Source organism: Agelaius phoeniceus, chromosome 1 (assembly GCF_051311805.1).
Source record: "Agelaius phoeniceus isolate bAgePho1 chromosome 1, bAgePho1.hap1, whole genome shotgun sequence".
Classification (NCBI taxonomy): domain Eukaryota; kingdom Metazoa; phylum Chordata; class Aves; order Passeriformes; family Icteridae; genus Agelaius; species Agelaius phoeniceus.
The window spans coordinates 125,461,205-125,480,813 of NC_135265.1; the positions used below are offsets into that span (position 1 = coordinate 125,461,205).

The 19,609-nt window shown below is 43.9% G+C and overlaps 1 protein-coding gene across 3 annotated transcripts in view; it reads right to left on the reverse strand.

Moving 5' to 3' along the window:
* The window catches only part of PAG1 (phosphoprotein membrane anchor with glycosphingolipid microdomains 1), a 112,551-nt gene that overhangs the window by 92,743 nt on the left and 199 nt on the right, over positions 1-19,609 (reverse strand). The window contains exon 1 of one of the 3 annotated variants that reach the window (XM_077186733.1): positions 4,385-4,484. The exons of the other annotated variants lie outside the window; for them this stretch is intronic. The gene's annotated coding sequence lies outside the window, so the exon portion shown is untranslated. Of the gene's footprint in view, positions 1-4,384; positions 4,485-19,609 lie in introns of those variants that run through there. 3 annotated transcript variants of the gene reach the window in all.

Here is a 19,609-nt window from a genome sequence, read left to right on the forward strand (position 1 = left end):
TGGGTATCTCCACTAAAACAATGCCTATGTTTCTGAAAAAAAAAAGCCAAAGAACAGCACTTTTTCCTGCACAAGTTAAAAGGTCTTTTTGTTTGAGAAGGTCAAGTATCTCTACTCTGAAGAAAGGACTTGAGAAGACCCAGGAAAAAGCTTTATGTCAGAGAGATGTTTTTTACTGCCTTCTGAGATAGATGCACTCCTGTGAGAACAGGAACAAGAGTGAGGAAATTGGAGAAAAGTAAGGAAAAAGGGGAAAAACTGGGATTGAGAGATGTGTTGGCAAGATGATGGATAAGAACAGGCAAGGAAGTTTGGCTGGGGAGTCTGGGAGAAAAGCAGGAAGAAAGAAGGCACGGGAGTAAGGAAGAAAGATGGTGAGAGTCAGTCAATCTAGGCAAAATCCAAGGAGGAAAAAATGGGTGAAAAAGGAGAGTGAAATCAGGAGTTACTTGGAGGAGAACAGGGTGAGCTGAGACCCGTCCAACACGCAGCTGGTGCAAGGGGAGGCTGGCACTGGCTGGGCAGAGACAGGACACAGGGGTAGGGAGGCAGCAGCACAGACCTGGGAGCCTGGATGGGAGACTGGCAGCAATGGGGCATCAAGTGAATGGCAGGAAAGTAACTGAAGTCCTTTGGGACAAAAAGAAAAATTTACAACAGATTGTTAAGATGGGAACAGTGGCTGCAAGGAGAAATACACTTAGGAGAGCTGTAAGTGTGAGGAAAACATTCGAGAATAAGAATAAAAGACAATAAAAGACACAGAAGCAACACAGAAGTAGAAAGCAAACACAAAAGCAACACAGAAGTAGAAAGCAAACAGGTCTAAGTCAAAAGCAGGAGGTCAGAGGAGAACATCTTTAGGCAGAGCTAGACAAAAGAGTCTGTAACACAAAAGCAGATTCCTCTCCAGAGCCAGGACCATGACTGAGTGCAGCAATCCAGCCACAGTAACACATTCATTTTAGGGACAACCAGGCTAGAACAATTTTTTTCTTTACCTAATTTCTCATCTCTGCTGGTACCAATGGCACAAAGCAGTAGAGCAATAAAAGAAACTGACATTACAGGATAGTTCTTTAAAATGTGAAATGGTAACACTCTGTCCCTGTTAAAGATGTGACACCATTCTACATGAGTTATGGATTTGGTTCAAACTGACTTCTTCAAACATGCCAATGGCTCAAGGGTCTGCCACAGGGCCCTGACTGTCCTTGGAAAACCAGACTGGCCTGCCCTGTGATGTCCCATACCCAGGGTCAGCAGGAGGCTGTGAGGAGCCAGCTACAGCTCAGCAGGGCACTGACACCTCCCATCCTCTGAAGTGCCTCCAGCATAGCTAATGCTTTCCAAGTACTACCACAGGGTTGGAAAAAAAAAGGCCCTTAGCTCCTGCTAGACAGGACAGGGACACAGCTGGCAAACTGCATGAGATGAGTCCAGGATCTTTTTAGTGCTTGTGATGGAAGGAAAAAGACACCCACCTAAGTAAACAAATGCCCAAAACTTGCCAGAAATACTGAGGTGCTGTTGTCACTACAGATCAGAGGTGTAGGGGGGCTCCCTTGGAAACCCTCACCCAGGCACTATTCCTGCAGAAACCATGATGCAATGGATGGAGAGACAAGGAGTGCTGGACATTTCCTCAGTTTCACTGATCTGCTACTGGCCCAGTAGTCTAAGTGTGCCCTTAATTATTACAACTGGTAGGCACACAACCACCCCCTTGTGCTGTAGTCTTTGTCCTTTTTAATACACAGAACTGATGTGTAGAGCTCTGGAAAAAATGATGGTGACATTTATTTCTTTATTGAAAGAGCCTTGCCTCTTACTCCTAGCACTGGCCAGTATAACACACCATTATCAGCAGTATCTAACTGATGGGTTATTCAGAATAAATCAGGATAAGCTTACAAAAGCTTTCTCCCAGAATTTCTCCCCTTTTCCTGCAGAGTACACATCAGCTCCACACACCATCATGTGATCTGGTTCACAGCCCCTGAGCAAATAGGCAAGGTTCCTGTCCTGTATCTCCAGAAACCTTTCTGTAGCAACATCCCAGTAAATTCACACCACCTGGGGCTGCACAGCTTACTTCTGAAACAAAGACACCAACTTCAAAAGAGCCAGTGATTTAGACATGTTTTATATTAACTGAGGATTAGATTATTTCCTGCAGATTTAGAAATACTGTTGCTGCCTCTTATACCATTTACTGTTATTTTTTCCTTTGCCCAAAGGTTATCTGCTACCTCAGACTGCTCCTTTGCTTACACACTCCCAATGCAATATAAAAAATATGAAAGACTAAAGGTCTCCATGTTCTTCTGTAATAATCCACCATGCTGACTGAATTTTAGAAGAAAATACTGGACAGAACTCTCTTTATCCCAGAGTGATTCGTGTGCTGCAAATCATTCCTTTGAAAGTGAGATACAGCAAGAGGCAACTAATAGAGCAGCTGGTGGCAAAACACCCAAAGTGCTCCCTTCCCCATCACTCTAGACCCAGCTGCAAGGCACCAAGGGTATGTGATATATTTAAGAATAGTGCCCACACACAGTTTTCTTTCCTGTGCTCCTAAAGGCCCAGCACAGAGCAGTGCTAAGCTGCCTGTGGAACAGACAGCACAGCAGATCACTGTCACATGCTGGGATCTTAGGAGACTTGCCTTTAATCAGGCAGCACAGTCCAGAGCCAGTGGAAAAAAGGCACCAGTAAGAAAATACCCTGCATCTCAGGCCCAGAGATGCAGCAAGCTCTCCCTGGCTTCAGGGGATCTGTGGACAAGGCTGCAAAGGTAGCAATTTAAAACAGCAAAATGGGACAGTAAGAGCATTTACCTTTTATCTAAACATGATTCATGAGGCTGCCCTGCAAAGTGACAGACAACAACAAAGCAGTTCATCTACTATTGATAACCCAGCATTCCTAAGCCATCAATAGCCATTTGAGTACTCCCAAAGTAAATTTAGCTTCATCTTCATTACTTTCTGTATTGAAAGACCGAGGACATATTCATGGATGTTTTCACAATGGCAGGAGAGCACAGTATTCTATGTTTTATTACACTGCCACAGCAGAATCTCGTTCAGATACTGCTAGCATATAATTTCTGTCTCTCTCAAAGCTGGAAGGCAATCATTAGCACGTTGAATCTGGCAAGTTCCTATTATCTATCTGGTAATTACAGAAAGATGGAGAAGCCTTCAAAAAATACCCTCCAACTTCTGCATTTACCACACACCTGATCAAAATACCATCCCCATTACCTAAATTAACAGATACTTCCCTTAAACAATTATTCAGAACACATTAATATTAAAAAGCATGAAAAAAATTATTAGAGGCCATACAGACTATTAATTTACCCTCCCTTCCAATTTCAAAAATATAAAACTATGCAATGACAACCTGAATGCAAAACACCTTACTGAAGGTGATGGCAAGGTAGGCTACCTGGTCACTTGTCAGGCATTATGAACACTACAGCACAGCTCTAGGTTTCCAAACCATCTATACCATTACTCCATGCTATTCACACTGTGGCAGTGAAAATATGCTAAATACACACTCAAAGATAATCCCATCCTCGAGAGACTGCTGTAGAAAAGGGCAGAAGGATGAGAGACAAGGCAGTGGGTGAGGCCATACATATGCATACATATACAAAGTAATTGGGGAAGTGCTGTGTCTCATTATCTCAGTTATTCATGCTTCAGGTAGAGGGGAAAGAGGGGGTGCCAGGAAGAATACATCAGCTGGGACAAGATTGGTACAGAAGGAGCTGGAAGAACAGAAAGGAATCAAAGCAAGGAAAGTGAGGCAAGGGAAACAAGACCATGAGACCATGAATGAAGAGAGTCAGCCAAACCAGTGATTAGGGGTAGAAAACACCAAACAAATGGGGGACAGTCCGCACAGGGAGCAGAGGACTGCAGGAAAAATCTGTGAGATGCTTTGGTTGCTTTATTCTCAGGCAGAGGCTTCACACAGTCTGGCACCTCAGAGGCTGCAGCAAGCCCATGTCACAGCCTGAATGACACCAACCAAAGCAGCAGAGCTCCTTATCTCCCTGGCTTATGCACCATTCCAATCACACTGCTTGTCCCAGCCCTGGGCAGGCTGTCCCCACAGGGCAGGGCAGGGGGGGGCAGCTTCCTGGCTCAGGACCAGCACAGATAACAGGGTGTCCCCAGGGAGCCCCCCAGCTCTTGTCCCAGCCCCTGCCTGAGCTGCAGCATCACCAACCCCCATCCCAATGCTTGCTTCTTGTTTTTTGCAAAGAAGCCTCATGATCAGGAAAGGCTACGAAGGCTGCAGCAAAAGTGTGTCAGTACGTGCATTCCCAAAACTACAACAACAAACAAATACATTCAATTACCAAGATAGACACTGGCCCAGTTCAAGGGGATTGGTACATCCATTACAGGAAGATGCTGGAGCTGCAGCCTGATCACATTTACATGAAGAAATCACTTTATGCAAATCTCTCATCCATGGGTGAAGGCTGTACAGGAGAGGAGAAACAGCACTGTACAGAGATTCAGAATGCATGGCAGATAGGCAATTTAAGGTAAATCACACAGTTCAGTTATACAAGACATATAACCTGGGGAGAAAGTGTGTGGCTTCAAAGTCATAAATTATTTACAAATAATACAGCCTTCTCATGAAATATCCAGAAGGCCAAGCACCTATTTTTCATATTATTTTTCTGCACTTCCACAAATCACAGAGAAACTGAAGATGAATATCTTATCAAGAATGAGCTAGGTTTGGGGGAGGATGGACTTAGAGTGTGGAGTTAGTCAGGGGCTTGCAGGCAGGACAACAACAGAAGGCAGCAGGGCTGCTGTGCTCACCTGCCCGGAAGGGAAGCATCAGAAGTCAAAAGGAGGGAGCTGGAGTGGGCTGAGGAAAGGAATTGTCCACCTGGTTACCCACAGCCTCCCAGGACTGCGACTGCCAGCCTGTTCAAAATCACAACCTAATCAAATATTTCAGGGTTTTAAAAATGAAATCCATTGCTCATATTCACAAATCACAGCTGCAGCATCCACATGTGTGGTGTGTTTTCTGCCAGCAGTGATGCCTCTTCAGAGGATTGGCCTTGCTCTGAACAACACATGGTCACACCTCTGTATTCAATTTTCAATTCTCCAGCTTTCTTCAGCATTTCTGTTGTGACACCTCAGCAGTTTGACACCTTCTAATCTTTGTTACCCAACACAACACCTGCCCAAATTCTCCTGCAATGACCAATTCAACTGAGTTATTTTTTCTGATGTCCTGCCTGGTGACCCTGCTTGCCTTCCAGTGCTCTTACAGATATCAACCTTTTCATAGATTTATACAGAGTTCATCATTTTCTTTTATGTTGCTAACTCTTTACTCTTCAAAGCCTTTTTCAGATCTTCATGCTCAGCTTGCATCCAATTCAGCACAGTCTGGCTGGGTTTTTTTTGTTGGAATCATTAGGGGCAGATACCCATCTGCTCGAGGATATTTCTGCAGTCCAAGTAACTCCTAACATTTGTGCTTTCAGCAGACCACTGCTTCTGCTTGCTTACATACACATGCCTTAAGTGACTTTTACAATGTGTTTAAGCAGCTTCCCATGCTGAGCCTGAGGATACTAATTTTCTCTCTTCTGACTTTCTCCTGTTTTCAACTGATCTGCTGTTACTTGTGTGTGGGACAAGTACTTCAGTGTATAAAAAGCTCTTGAGGTTAAAAGATACATTTTTACACACTAATTCAGAATTTTTCTGAAACTCTTCAAAGTCTTGAAGTGCATTTTCTTTGTATTACAGGTTTGCCTAAATGCAACAGCAGTGTTATTCTTGGGTTCACTGCTTGAGTCACATGTGCAGCCACATAAGGCAAATAAAATATACAACAGAGGAAAAAACCCCAATTTATTTTCTTACTAGCTACATATATTAGCAGGTCTTACTTGTATCAATTGGTTGCAATAAAAAGACACAAATACCAAAATATTTCTTCTCAGCTTTAGGACTGCAACATTTTTACATGACCAAAACTAAAAACAAATGTACCTCTTGTATAATAAAGAGCAAATGTAGCACCAAGTGTCACTTCATCCATGCAGCTATCTCTCTGCACCACAGGTTCATATATATATATATATATATATTCCCCCCAAAGCCACCACAGGGCATAAAATGCAAATTAAAAAGTAACATGAAATCTACATTTTCAGTTATCATGGAAATCTACTCAGTAGTTACTGCTCATATACACCTATGCCTGTCAACATTTGCAACCTTGTGGTTAACAAAAAAGTCTGTTTCTGAACATTCCTAAGTATTTTTAAATCAACTGAAATACCTGGTATGAACTCCAATGCTCCCAAGCACTTTTCTCCCCATATGACACACTTTAGGTACCAAAGCCAAAGAACAAAATCTCCTTTCTGGAGGAAGGGATATTTCTCTTGGCTAAACTTGTTCCTACCTAAGTCTACATCCACTTCCTAGGTTCAGATGTAAAAAGAAGAAGTTGTCACACATTTGCAGCTCACTGAGATCTCAGCCACTCTGTCACTCATGCAGCTGTTTCTCTTTTGAAGTCTTTGCTATTGCAAGTGTATTCAAACCCTAAATAGTACATAAGCTCTTGAGAATGCCTTTAATTGAGGAAGACCTATGTAAAGGCTGGGATTTCATACTATCCTAAGATACTAAGGCTCCTTCTCCTTTGGGAGAACCACATGGCTTATCATAAGACTGCTCCTCTTTTGCCTCAAAAAACTATTCCTGAGCTGGAAAGGCCACCACGGTCTCCAAGGATTGCATTAGGGCAATAATATTTACACTGAGAAGGCAGCACATGTATGTCTAAGATCAGCCTCTGGGCAAATTTTAAAAACCATGGATACAAAGTAAATTTATATGCAAAATACTTCAGTCCCAGTTTTTCAAACAGAGAATCAGGAGATAAAGACAATTTGAACATCACCAGTCCGAGGGTAACACTGCAGTTGCTATCCTGTTGATGAAGATTAAAGCTATGCCTGTAATTGATACAAAATCAGCTTGCAAGGCAAGGAGAGGAGGCTGAGGTCACTGATAAGAGCTCCACTCCTCCCATGTGCATCAAAAGCAGCACATTTGGTGGGGTTCCTTTCCAGGGGTGTTAACTCACCACGAGGAGGGAACAAGCAGTGGCACACCTAACCACTGTGGTTTACAAAAGGCTTGTGTTGATAAAAGTCTCCTGCCTTGAGTCCTGGGTATGACACTGCTAAAGGGCCTATTAATGACAGCTAACCTCAGCATCTCAGCTGCTGTGCTGTGGAGGCACACAGAACATAATGCCAGCTACAAATTGCTTGAAAACAGTTAGTAAGCTACAGGCTTTAAAGGAAAGGATATGCTTCAAAAAAGCAAGACAAGGGGTTTGCACAATAAGCATTATTTGTCCAACATTTACAGGCTCAAGTCTCTGCAAAGAATGAGATTTTCTCTTATTTTTCACCTGCATATTCAAGCCAGTGATAAGTAACTGCTCTTTTGCACACATCCTGCAACAGGAACAGGAGACAGCAGATACTGCTCCTCTGCTTTACAATCCAGGGAACATATGAAAGATTTTACACTTTAAAAATGAAAGGTGAAGAATTAGGAGCAAACTGAGAAGTGTATCACTATTCTTTTTTTCAGTGAGAATGGAGAACCTTTTTCAAATTTTTAAAAAAGAAACAAGAGAACTATTACTTTAGAACAGGCTCTCTTAAAAAAACCTGTGTCTGCAAAGAATGAGGTATAGGAGGAAGTCCCTACTACTCATCCAGCCCAACTGCTAAAGAGTGCAGTTTGTGCTGTCACAGAATCAGTGTGAGATGGGAAGGGACCTTTGGAGGTCACTTGGTCCAACATCCCTGCTCAACCAGGGCCTCCCAGAGCTGGTTGCCCAGGACTATGTCCAGGTGGATTTTGAATATCTCCAAGGATGGAGACTCCACAGCCTCCCAGGAAAACCTGTGCCAGTACTCAGCCACCCCCACAGTCAGAAAAAGTGTTTCTGGGTGTTCAGAAGGAACCTCCTGTATTTCTGGTTTTGCCCATTGCCCCTGTCTTGTCACTGAGCACCACTGAAAACAGCCTGGCTCTGTCCTGTTAGTGCCCATCCTTCAGGTATTTCTACAAATTGACAATATTCTCCCCTGATCCTTCTCTTCTCCAGGCTGAACAGTCCCAGCCTCTCCTCTTATGAGAGATCTCCAGTCACTTAATCATCTTCATGGCCCTTTGTGGCACTCCCCCCAATATGTACATTTCTCTCCACTACTGGGGATCTCAGAACTGGTGTGGCCTCACGAGTGCCTAGGAGAGGGGCAGGATTAACTCCCTCCACTAGCTGCCAAGATTTTGTCTAATGCAGCCCAGGACACACTTTATCTTCTTTGCCACAAGGGCTCATTTGCTGGCTCATGTTCTACTTGGTGCCCACCAGAAGCCCTGCACCTTTTCTGCCTTCCCAACAGTCACCCCCTGCACATATTGGTGCCTGGGGGTGTTCCTGCCATGGGAAGGACTCAGCACTTCCCCTGCTCCCAGCACCCACCACTCAGTTGTTCAGCTGTGCATGTGGGATAACTCCAAGCTCTCTCTGTGCAGCAGAGCAGAAGGTGCCATGCCCTGGAGGCAGCACTGCTCAGCTGGGGCCAGGCACGGCAGGAAGGCAGGCCCTGCTCAGAACTCTGCTCATGGCCTGGGAGCCTTGCTCCGGGTATGCCCCAGCAGGGCCCGCTCTACAGCCCGCACTATGTCAGCGTTTCCTCATTTAAAGCTCCAGAGGCACCGAATTGCCAGGCCGTGCTTTTGGAAGTTAACCCTTTCCTGTACCAAACACCACCACTCCCAGAGCTGAGGGACAACAATCCTTTGGAGAAGATCAAGCAGGAGGGTGAGAAAACGCAAGTTTAAATCTCAACCCCAGCACTCCTCTTCTGCTAAACTGAAACATCAGATACAGGAAGGAAGAGAAAGCAGCACTGCTCTTCTCCCTGACACCAAAACCTCTCTTTACCATACAACTGACTCATTTATTTGCAAGTGCTTGCTCCTCTCTGCACACAATCAGCCTGGTGCAGACACACACCACAGGTACTGGAGTGTTAATAAAACCAGGTAGCCAGGTGTTGAAAAAGTATCAATCTCACAGCTCTTGTCCTGAGCATTTACCCACAGCAATCTTCACACTTATTTTTTCTGAATTCAGTCTTTTTAAGTGCCAGCTGCTGATGAACTGCAGGGAGCATCATTTTTATTAAATGATGATCCCTAAAACATTAGCATTATACTTCATAAAATCAATTTCCTATTGCCTATGGACAGATAGTTAAAGCCCAGAAATTCCCAAGGGGTTTTTTTTGGTTGGTTTTGGGGGTTTGGATTTTTTTTTTCTTTTTTTTGATTGGTTGGGGTTTTTCTCTCATTTCTCTAGAATCTAATGAAAGAAAGCCTTTGGTGTTTAAAGTGGTTGATTGTTTTTAAGCACCAGTGTAATTAATTATACAAGCTAACACTTCATATAGAAAATAAAATGCTCTGTGGAGCAAGGCACATATCATGCTGGCTGGAACATGGAAACTGCCAAGACTTTGAAATTCTTCTTTCTCAGGGAATCACACCACTGTGATGTATAAGTTCTGCCTAGCTCAGAAAACCAAAGGAAAACAAGTTTTCTTGTTTACTGTGTTTCTTGAATAAAACATTTACTACTGATTAAAACTAACAACTTGTGCTCATTTCACCACTATCCAAGAACTAATATTTCAGTAATTCCCACAGCTGGGAGAAGCAAAAGGTGACAAAAATCAACCAAGGGTTTTCAGGTTCCCAGATTGCCAACCTGAGGTCCCAACCTCCAGGGTTTTGATGTGCCAGGGTAGCTACATGCAGCTCCTGGGGCCATCCCTGCAGGAGTTTGGAAGTTCCATCACCCATTTCACAGCCTGGGCTTCTCTTCCCAGACCAGATGTTGATGTGCCTGTTGAGAACCAGCAGCACCATGTTACTGGTACATGCTGTGCCTGAGTGCTGAGTAAACATGAAACACAGAAATGCTGAGTTATTTGATGCCTGCCTGCTTTGCCAAGTAAATTATATAGCTAATTATGCCTCATAATAATGGCTTCCTGTTTTGGTGGGAAACCAATCCTCTGCTTCTAGTTTGCTTTCCCCAGCTCTTCTTCAGGGGTTGTTTTAGCCAAACCTGCTGAGGAGAATGATAACAGGATCACCTGGAAACCAGCATCCATTAATCAGCATAACTGGTCAGGCCCCACACCAGACCCAGATATCACCTCCTCCCCTGTCATTCACCTGACTGTTAATGCTAATCAATTCCTGTGTATTAGATTTCTAGGAACGAGATGGACTTGTCAAGCAAAATTAAAGATGGAATCACAAGTGAGTAAGAGCTTCAGGGTTCACTCACACAAATTAAAATATACAATTGATACCAAAATGTAAATCAAGAATATGAGATTTAATCATCAAGAATTGAAAAAAAAGAAATTAATTATTTCTTGCACTTCAGTCAATATCATTGACTGGAATAATTCAAAAGACTTGACAAACTGTCCAAGATACCCTGGAAAACCAAACTGTTGTACCTCTACATTACTAGCATAAAACCATTCCCCAATGAACTGGCAAATTTCATGTACTAAATTGCCAGGAATATTTTCTTCCAAATTCAGTCATACTTAGAAACACCAAAAGGTGACTAGACATTTGCATCCCTTTTGATTACCAAGGACATAGTTAAGAAAACAGATAAAACAGAAGGGAAAGAAAATCATATTAGAAAAGTCAAAGTGCATTAGCAGATAATATTTGAATACACATTCAGTGTAGGTAGTCCACAGGTAACTGTTTACCTCAGGTCCCCATGCATGATGCCACATGCTGCTGCTCCCTTGAGTGATTAATTCACCCACAGAGAAATCTCTGTGACCAGTCCCTTCACAAGGCACGAAATGGAGGTCACTGTGCCAGCCAGCAAATGACACATTAAAAAGGGGGGAAAAAGGCAGGAAATGTTCTTTATGCTTTCCACTTCAGTACAAACATGAGGGATTTATTTCACTAATCCACAGCTGGCAGTGTCAGGGCTTGGAGCTGCAGAGACAGAGGGAAATAACCAATTTTCAAATCCCCTCCAGCTACATGAAGGTAAGAAAGAAGAGCACATCTGCCCCCACAGAGCTGTTATTGCACTGCTGCCAACACCATCCCCTGAAAAGGCTGAGCTAGGGGAAGGGACAGCCCCTCCTATAACTACAGAGGAGTCAATTAAGATGGCCAAGATAGTTCCAAAATACACCTTTTTACAGGGTTCTCATTTGTAGTTTATTTTGCTGCTCTGATTACAACATTACATTCCTATATGTAGAGTGTGAAGGGAACTGCACAAGTGACTTTGCCTACACCAATATGAGCTTACTCAGACTATTTAAACATGAGGTCACAATTTACCTTTCTGGAGGCAAAGCAGTGTCCTTGCTTACAAAGTGTACTAAAAATCAGGCAATATTTGACAGCACATCAAAGTGTGGGACAGAACACATACACATCCACTTTGGCCTTTCTGTATTTTCTTCTTCTTTTTCCTTAGGCAAGCAAATCTATAAAGCCTCTCATTTAATGTCTTAGATTAATAAATGATGAAGCTACAAACATGAGAGCCCCAACCTTCCATGGCGTGTGTTCAATTATTTTGCATTTAACAAGAGTAAAGGAAAACTAATTTAATCTCTGTAATTGCCAAACTAAATGACACAACCTTGCCCATTATAACAGATCAATACAATATATGTAAATTTACAAAGTTGTTGTAAAAACTAATTTTTTACTCTGTAATTTTTATTCTGAATAGCTTTTTTTTTTAAGCATTAGCTTCCATTTGTGGAAAAGTAACTACCAAAAGTTGCAGTAGAGGCCATGGAGACTGTGCTATTCCACACAGCTAGGCTTGGGATCAGAGCTATCTTTAGGCTAAGCTCTCTGACAGCATTTCAAAAGAAAGTAAAACTATATTTTGGAATGTGCTTGGTGAATATTCCAAACTAAAGTAAGTCTGCAACCACAGGCATTCTAGTTTGCAGGCTCTGACAGTCTGAATGCTGGCCTATGCACTCTGCTGGAAGGAAAAATAGCTGTTATTCATTGAAGGAACAAACTTCTGGAGACAGTGCAGTTTGTTAGGAAATCACCCACAACACCACCAGTGGAAATTCTTTACAACCTCTTCAGCTATGTGTTCCTGTCTCTCCCTCACACTGCAGTCTCCTAAAGCAGCATGCCTGGGGGGCACCCTGAGCAGTGCAGGTGTCAGAGCATGAGGCAGGCACCAGTGCTCCTCTGCACCCCTTATGCCCAAACCTGAACCCCTCTACCATGGCTCTTAACTCCTGCTCTCACTGACATCCTCATTAACTCTCCCCCAACCACAGCATGAGCCCTAGAAGAAGGCTTCAGGCCACCCTTCTCTGCCTTTTCCAGTTGGAAACCCCCTTGCTTGGACATGAGGAACAGCCCACTGTCAGCAGCAGCCCAGGTAAGGTCCCTCTGCAGCCCTGCCCCGTGGCAGGAGCCCCTTCACACCTGGAAAGAGCCCACCTGAGGCAGCTGAACGCTTGCTTTGCCATTTTTCGTGGGCACACCCCAGCAGTGGCTCACAGCTGTGTGGCAACAAGCATATCCAGGGCTTTCTCTCCCTCAGTCACTTCAGAACCATGAGCCTCTAATCCCTTTGGCTTCAGCTGCAAAACTCCCATTGATTGATAATGGATTTTCCACTGATGTAGAATCGAGCACTTCGACTACACCACTACGAATTAACAGAAGAGAGCTCTGTTAATCCTTTATAGGCAAGCTAATCTTGTGGTTTAGACAAGGAGCAAAGGCTCTGTTCTTTCCAGTACCAGCCAGAATGTGATTACCATTTCAGAAAATCATTTTAATTTTCTTTGATTGATCCAATATTTCCTTGGAAGACATAAATCCAGACACCACCACAGATGCATGCTTCTACCAAGTAAAAAAGGAAGAGTTTAAGCTATGAATCCTGAAGCTGAAAGCTGGGATCAGCACCCTAGGACTTCCAGTTAGTCCATAGAAAGTGCTGTCATCTAGAAACAGCAGTCTGACAAAGCCTTTACAGCATTCACCTTTCAATTAAAAAGAGTAACATCTGAAACCTCACATTAAAATGGCTTTAAGATTTGTCAGGGCTCTCTCTTAATGATGTGATTTGATCATTTCCTGTACATTAGCAATAGTTAGGGCTATTAAATGCAAGCAAGTATTAGCACCTTTAAGGACTTACAGAATCTGGCTAATACCTCTGAAGCAATCAAGTCATCAAAAAGATGAACTGAACTTACATTAAAGACACTTTTTCCATTAAAACAAGATTTTGTTAGATCAACTCAGGCTTTAGGTCAGTGGACACAGAATGGCTCTCTTTTTGCAGAAAAGGAAATTCATCACTATGCATCAATGTCTGATAAATAGGAACTCCCTCTGGCTCCAATGAGAAAGCACTGCTCACCAAGACTTGTCCCATTTGCAGCAAACAGTCTGAGCAAGGATACTTGATGGTATCCTTAGCAGTAAAATCATGAAAGATCAAGCCCAAATATTACAGCTATAATTGATGTTCTTACTTTGATGTCCTGTCCTGCAGCACATGAGATGCAAACATTTCATTGCCTCAGTAATTCAACGTACGCGCTGCTACTATGCTAGGATGCAAAGAATTCTTAAATACAGCAGCTTGGTGGCTCCTCTAAAACACTGGAATGCCACATATCTCCATAAAATGTTTATCTTTGTCAGGCATTTCACTGCCCCTGTTCAGCTGGATGACCTTTGGAAGGAGCAGCAGAGGCTGACGTGCACCTTCATTAAAGCAGCGCCTCCTCCTTCCCCCGCCTGCGAGAACAATGAGCGCGGGAGGGAAGAGGTGAGCAATCCACGGGGTAATGAAGAGATTTTGTTTCAGAGGGTTATCAATTATTTATGAGCAAATCCCCAGATGAACACATCCGAAGCTGAGCACTTTTTAATACATTTCACTTCTGTACACACTGCCCAACACAATGAGATGCGAGCTAAACTGGACTGGTCTGATTATTTGAGGTGTCAAACAGCGAGTTCAGTCGGGACATTAGTAAATCACCATTATGTTTTTCAAAGTACAGTGGTCTTCTAGATGTAAATATCTTTCACAAAAGTCCTCTAAGACTCATAGAAATTATTCTTTATAGTATTTCCCATTCATCAAGATCTCAGCAAAGAAAAATCTCATCCTGAAGAATTTCTGTAATTATGCTGATGCAGTCGTCTAAATAGTCTAATACTCAAATTCTAACATTGCCCAGCTGTGAATGGGATTTTACTCAACAATGGGACTAAATGGATCTGAAGTTTTCTTATTAAGAAAAGGTAAGACCAAGTAAAGGTCTTCTTCTCCAGAGCAGGGTTTAATCTTTTTTAAAACAAAGACTTCCTTCTAAAGTAAAATTGTTTTAGAATTGTGCTTTTTATAGAGAAGATCTGAAATCTCGTCCCATGATATGGGAAAGGCAAACATTACACACTCTTTACAAGCAAGGGCAGTGAAACCAAACAGTTGTATGTGCAAGAAATGCTTTGCACAAAAGGTCAGTAATCTGTTTACAAATGCTGTCATTGGAAACAGTCATCCTGCAAGACTTGAAATGAAACCCAATCCACTGGCAGGCAGTGAATGCCCAGATCTGCAGAACTAAGCTTTGAGCTCCAGCTTCCCACAGCTTCCAACAACAGGATGCTGCCAAAGTCACCACCACCACTGCATTCACACTTCAATGACCGTCTGTGGCAGTGTCCTGATGGCCCCAAGGCCACCTTTCACACCCAGCTCAGGTGCTCTGAGCCAGGACCCCACCTGGGGACTCCAGGATGTGTCCTGCAGAGCAACCCCACAGCCAGGTTTGTGCCTGGCCAAGCAGAGGCCTGCCATGCCCAGGTGGCCCCAGGGGAAGCAGGCAGACCTCCTGAGCTTGGGGAGCTCTTGGTGCTGCCTGCCATGAGCACAGCCAAGGGGGAGCAGACAGCAGCCCTGCAGGGTCCCTGCCTCTTGGAGCCAGGTCTGCAAGCTGCCTTCCAGAGGGAAATATCTGGGGAGACTCATCACATAAGACATTTGAAACTCCACATGGAATGAGCACTTCCTGCCTTTACTGCACAACACCCCAGCAGAAGAGCTGGGTCTCTCACATTCCTACTGCCCTGTCCCCTTTGGGCCAGCATTCACCTCAGCATCTGCACAGCCCCAGGAGCAAGGTCCCCTCCTGGCCTAGCCTGGGTAGACTAAACTGCTCCAATATTGAGAAAACAAAAAATAAAAAGCCACTTAGAAATCCATTTTAGATTTGTTTGCATTAATTTAAAGGGCTTGCTATATATTTGGATGAAAGAAGCCCATTAAGTACATCTATATTTACTTCATTACAGCGTGACTCTTGAAGTTAGATGAAAAGATTTACCCTGGCCACGTTTGTTTATTCATCAACATCAGCTAGATATATTTTCAAAGGCTCTTCCTCATTGCATTTACATGAAAGCACACAGATTTTTTTTTCCCAACAGTTGTAAGGCATTCTGAGAGGTATGAAAGGGCAAAAGAAACTTTAGTGAGAATTACAAAATCAAGGAACCGTAGATGCGCAATTTCTGCTTATTAATGGAGGTGGAAACCCACTCTTTCCCACCTAGAGTCATTCTTCCCACCCTGCAGATATATCAACAGCAACAAGCTGCAGCTGGATGCTCAGTGCCCCTGACTCAAGCCCCCATAAAGGCACCTGGCACAAACACCACAAGGGAAGCATTAACCCCTCCTGAAGCTCAAGATCTTAAGCAAACATAGCCCCCCCCAAGTTTCTGAAGTTTTTCTCTGCACTATGACAAGAAAAATTAGGGTTTTTTTCCCCCCCAGGTGGCATTGAAGATGAGCTCTTCATTACTGCTAGCAAAGTATGAAGCAGAAGCACAGCCTATCAATGATGGAAGCCAACTGTACAAGTCTCAGTTATCTTGGACAGGAACCCAAACATAACTTGGTACTTGCATGCCTTTATTATCAAAATTTTATCCTCAATTTATTTAAATATTTAAATGACATTTATGGGCACTGTCTTTCCTCATGAGTTTACACTTTCCCACGGAAGACTTCCAGAGTGATTAACAATGCTGATCTTTATCCTTCACACTGACTATTCATTCATCCTTTCTAAACGAATACTGCTTACATACGACCCAAGAGGGCTGTAACAAGGCAGTATTTATCTACCCTAATAATCTGCTGTGCCTGCTTTAATTAAAACTGGGTTATATCACATCCATGAAGCACAGGCACACCTCCTGTCACTCGTCATGCACCTCACAGCTGTGCTTGGTGCACCTTCTCAGAGCAAGCTTTGGAGGTCCCACCATCTGCAGCCTGCCCAGGTAACTGAGGGAACAGTGTTGCCAAAAAAACTGCTTCACCACAGAAGAGAAGCAGAATGAAACTGCAGAGAGGTTTGCAGTTTGGGGCCTTGAAGGAGTCACTGAACACCTGCAGGCTGCCATTCACGCCAGTTCACAAGCAGGGCACCACTGCTGGCATGGCACATGGGGATTTTGGGAGGTGAGGGACCAGGGGAAGGAGTGACTGATGGAGAATCTCTGGCACAGCACAGCAATTCAGAGCATGAAGGGTACCAGGATGGAGATGGGGGAATCGCAACCAAGGACATCTCAACTACCTGTAGTAAATTGGCAGCCAAATCAGGATTCAGCTTCCTCATCTGTGTTGCAGCTTTCACAGGTCCTCCATGAGCCCACATTACTGCATAGTGATTTCAAAATTTAGAGTTTACTTCTTGTAGTATTGCACAAATGAGTGTAAACTGCTTGCCTTTCCACGTTTCACTCTATGCAAGCAGTATCCTATCATATGAACATTTACAAATGGACCATTTTCCCATGGTCCCATGGAAGAAACTTGAGCTTCTCCCCTCACCAGAACTTTTTGGCATTATTATACACAGTATAAGGCAGTAGCAGTACTGATGGCATCCTTGGGATGCTGGGATGGGCAGTAAGCAGCCAGGGCAGCCTGCCTGCAAGCCACAGGCTGTGCAACCTGAGCCTCATCCAGCACCTCTCCCTGCTGGCTCCATGCAGGGCCAGGGCCAGCAGTCACCATACAATCAGCAAACCCTAAATCATGGGAGGGGGCCACTCCCCATCTCAGCTTAGCAACTGGGGATAAGGGTGAGGGGCAGCCCTCTGCTCCCCTTCACCCTGCCTGGGCTCCCTCCCAGCCCCAGCACAACCACCACACCCCAGGTCAGCTGCTCCTCCCCACGGCTGCTCCAGGGCTGAGCCACCCTCCCATCCTCTGCCTGAATCCTGCCCCCGTCTCAAGACCTTGAAGCAGAGGCATTGCTGTAGGGGCATGGGTAGTGTTATTGAATGATTTCTTGTTTTAATTGTCACATGGTTTTGAGTCCTCTTGGTCTATTAATCTTATTCTTGCGTTTTATTTTACAGTTTTAAACTATATGGGTTTGGAACTACTTTGAAAAAGCCCTTCAGTTCTCTATCCCCATCCTTACTGGAAATAAAATAACTGTCCTGTTCCAGCCACTGAACTCTGCAGCACTTCACCATGGGCATCAATGAGCTGATAAACTCATTTAACACCTTTGTGTGTCAATGAAGTTCCCAGTGCCCCAAGAAAGAAGGCTCCTTAAACTAAATGCCACTGCACATCCAACAAGAAAAACTTGATGGCTTTTCTTGTGCACTCCTCAGTGCTTCCTAAAATATAAATTAACTCTCAGATCATCCTTGTTTAGGACTTGGAATCCAGTTGCCACTTTCTGATCAATAGAACTGTAATAGTAGAATAAATTCAGAACTTAAGTTATCTTGTAGTAGTCATTTGTACACAATACATGATCTAAAGCCACATTCACTTTCAAATGCCTGGCAATGAGGCCTATGAGGAGCACTGTGTCTTAAAACACAATGGATTACCTGTTTCTTTTCCTCATTAAATGACATCTCATAAAAGAAACCAAACAAAAGATGGGTGAGTTTGATGACTGTCATATCCCACAACTTTTACTCATTTGAGCAATGCATTGCCTCCAGATCAGGTTCTCATTTGGAAGTTGCAGATCCCAATCCTGAATATTGATTTTATGTTAATAAAAATCTGTGTTGAAATGCTGGTTAAATATAAAACTGCTCTAGTACTTCAGGCCTGCATGGTGTTACACATGCTGTACTATTTTCTTTTTCAATGAGTGCAAAAGACACTCACCCCTTACAGGAGATGCCCCACAGGCTGCAGAATTTGGCCTTTGTTAAATAAACTAAGACCTGAATTAATCACTTTTCCAATCAGGGGAGGCACTTTTGCAATAACGAAGCTATGCACCTGAAAAATTTTTAAAGATGTAAAATAAAACTCCCTGGAATTTGAAATGTCTTGTTCTGCATCACCTAAGAGAAACAAATACAATAACAATGTACTTCCATTTACCTACTGGTATCTTTAGCAGTGTTTGCTTCTACAAATTCTCTTAACAGATGCTGCTCCAATCATCATTTATCTGCAACACAGACAGACTTTGAGAGGACTAAGGAGGATTTGCCTCTGGTTTCACACAGCACACTTGTTTTTTTGAAGTTTAATTTCATTAAATAAGAACCCTGGATAAAAGTTAATCAAGCACAGCTGCTAGGCTTCCTAGGCTGCTAGAAAGGGGGGAAATATTTTCTGCCAAGATTTTTTCTTTGCTCTTTCTCTGTCTCACTCCTTTTCTGCATTTATTGCTTAATGGCTTAGTATTATTTCAAAGGCCGTTCCTTTCACAAATGCATTTAATTCGTGTATTCAGCACCACACACGATATGTTACTCTCCTTATAACCAAATCTCTGAAGGATAGATTAGAAAGAAAGGTTAAAGAGCTCTATCTTCAAAGTGCTATAGTTCAGACACCTATAAATCACTACGTTTGTTTATTTAGCTAATTGCTCCATTAGCGTCCGTAGCATTTCAAGCTGCACAACTTTCTGCTGTGACCGTGGGTCAGTTTCTCTTTTCCCTCTCCGGAGCACTGAGAGCCGAAAGCCCCGCGCAGCACGCCCGGCACTCGGCGTTGGGGACAATCTGCGCTCGCAGCTCCGCTGGACGAGCAGACCCCGCTCGCCCCAGCGACCCCGTCCTCCACGAGACTTTCCAAGCCAAGAGCAGATGCCACAGTGACACAAACTGGAGCCTGTCACTGCCTAATAGGATTTCAATGGAAATAGGGTAACGGGGCTGGCTGGCAGCAGCGGGGAGGCGCGGTAACCCCGCGCCGCGGAGATCCGCGCAGCTGACCCGGCCGGGGCCGGGGCCGTGCCCCGCACCTGTGTCCGCTCCTGCCGCGCGCAGCTCCGCCCGTGCGCAGCGTCCTCAGCGCCCGCAGCGCGGAGCGCGGCAAGCAGGGGTAGCCCCGCAGCGGCCCCGCAGCGACTGCA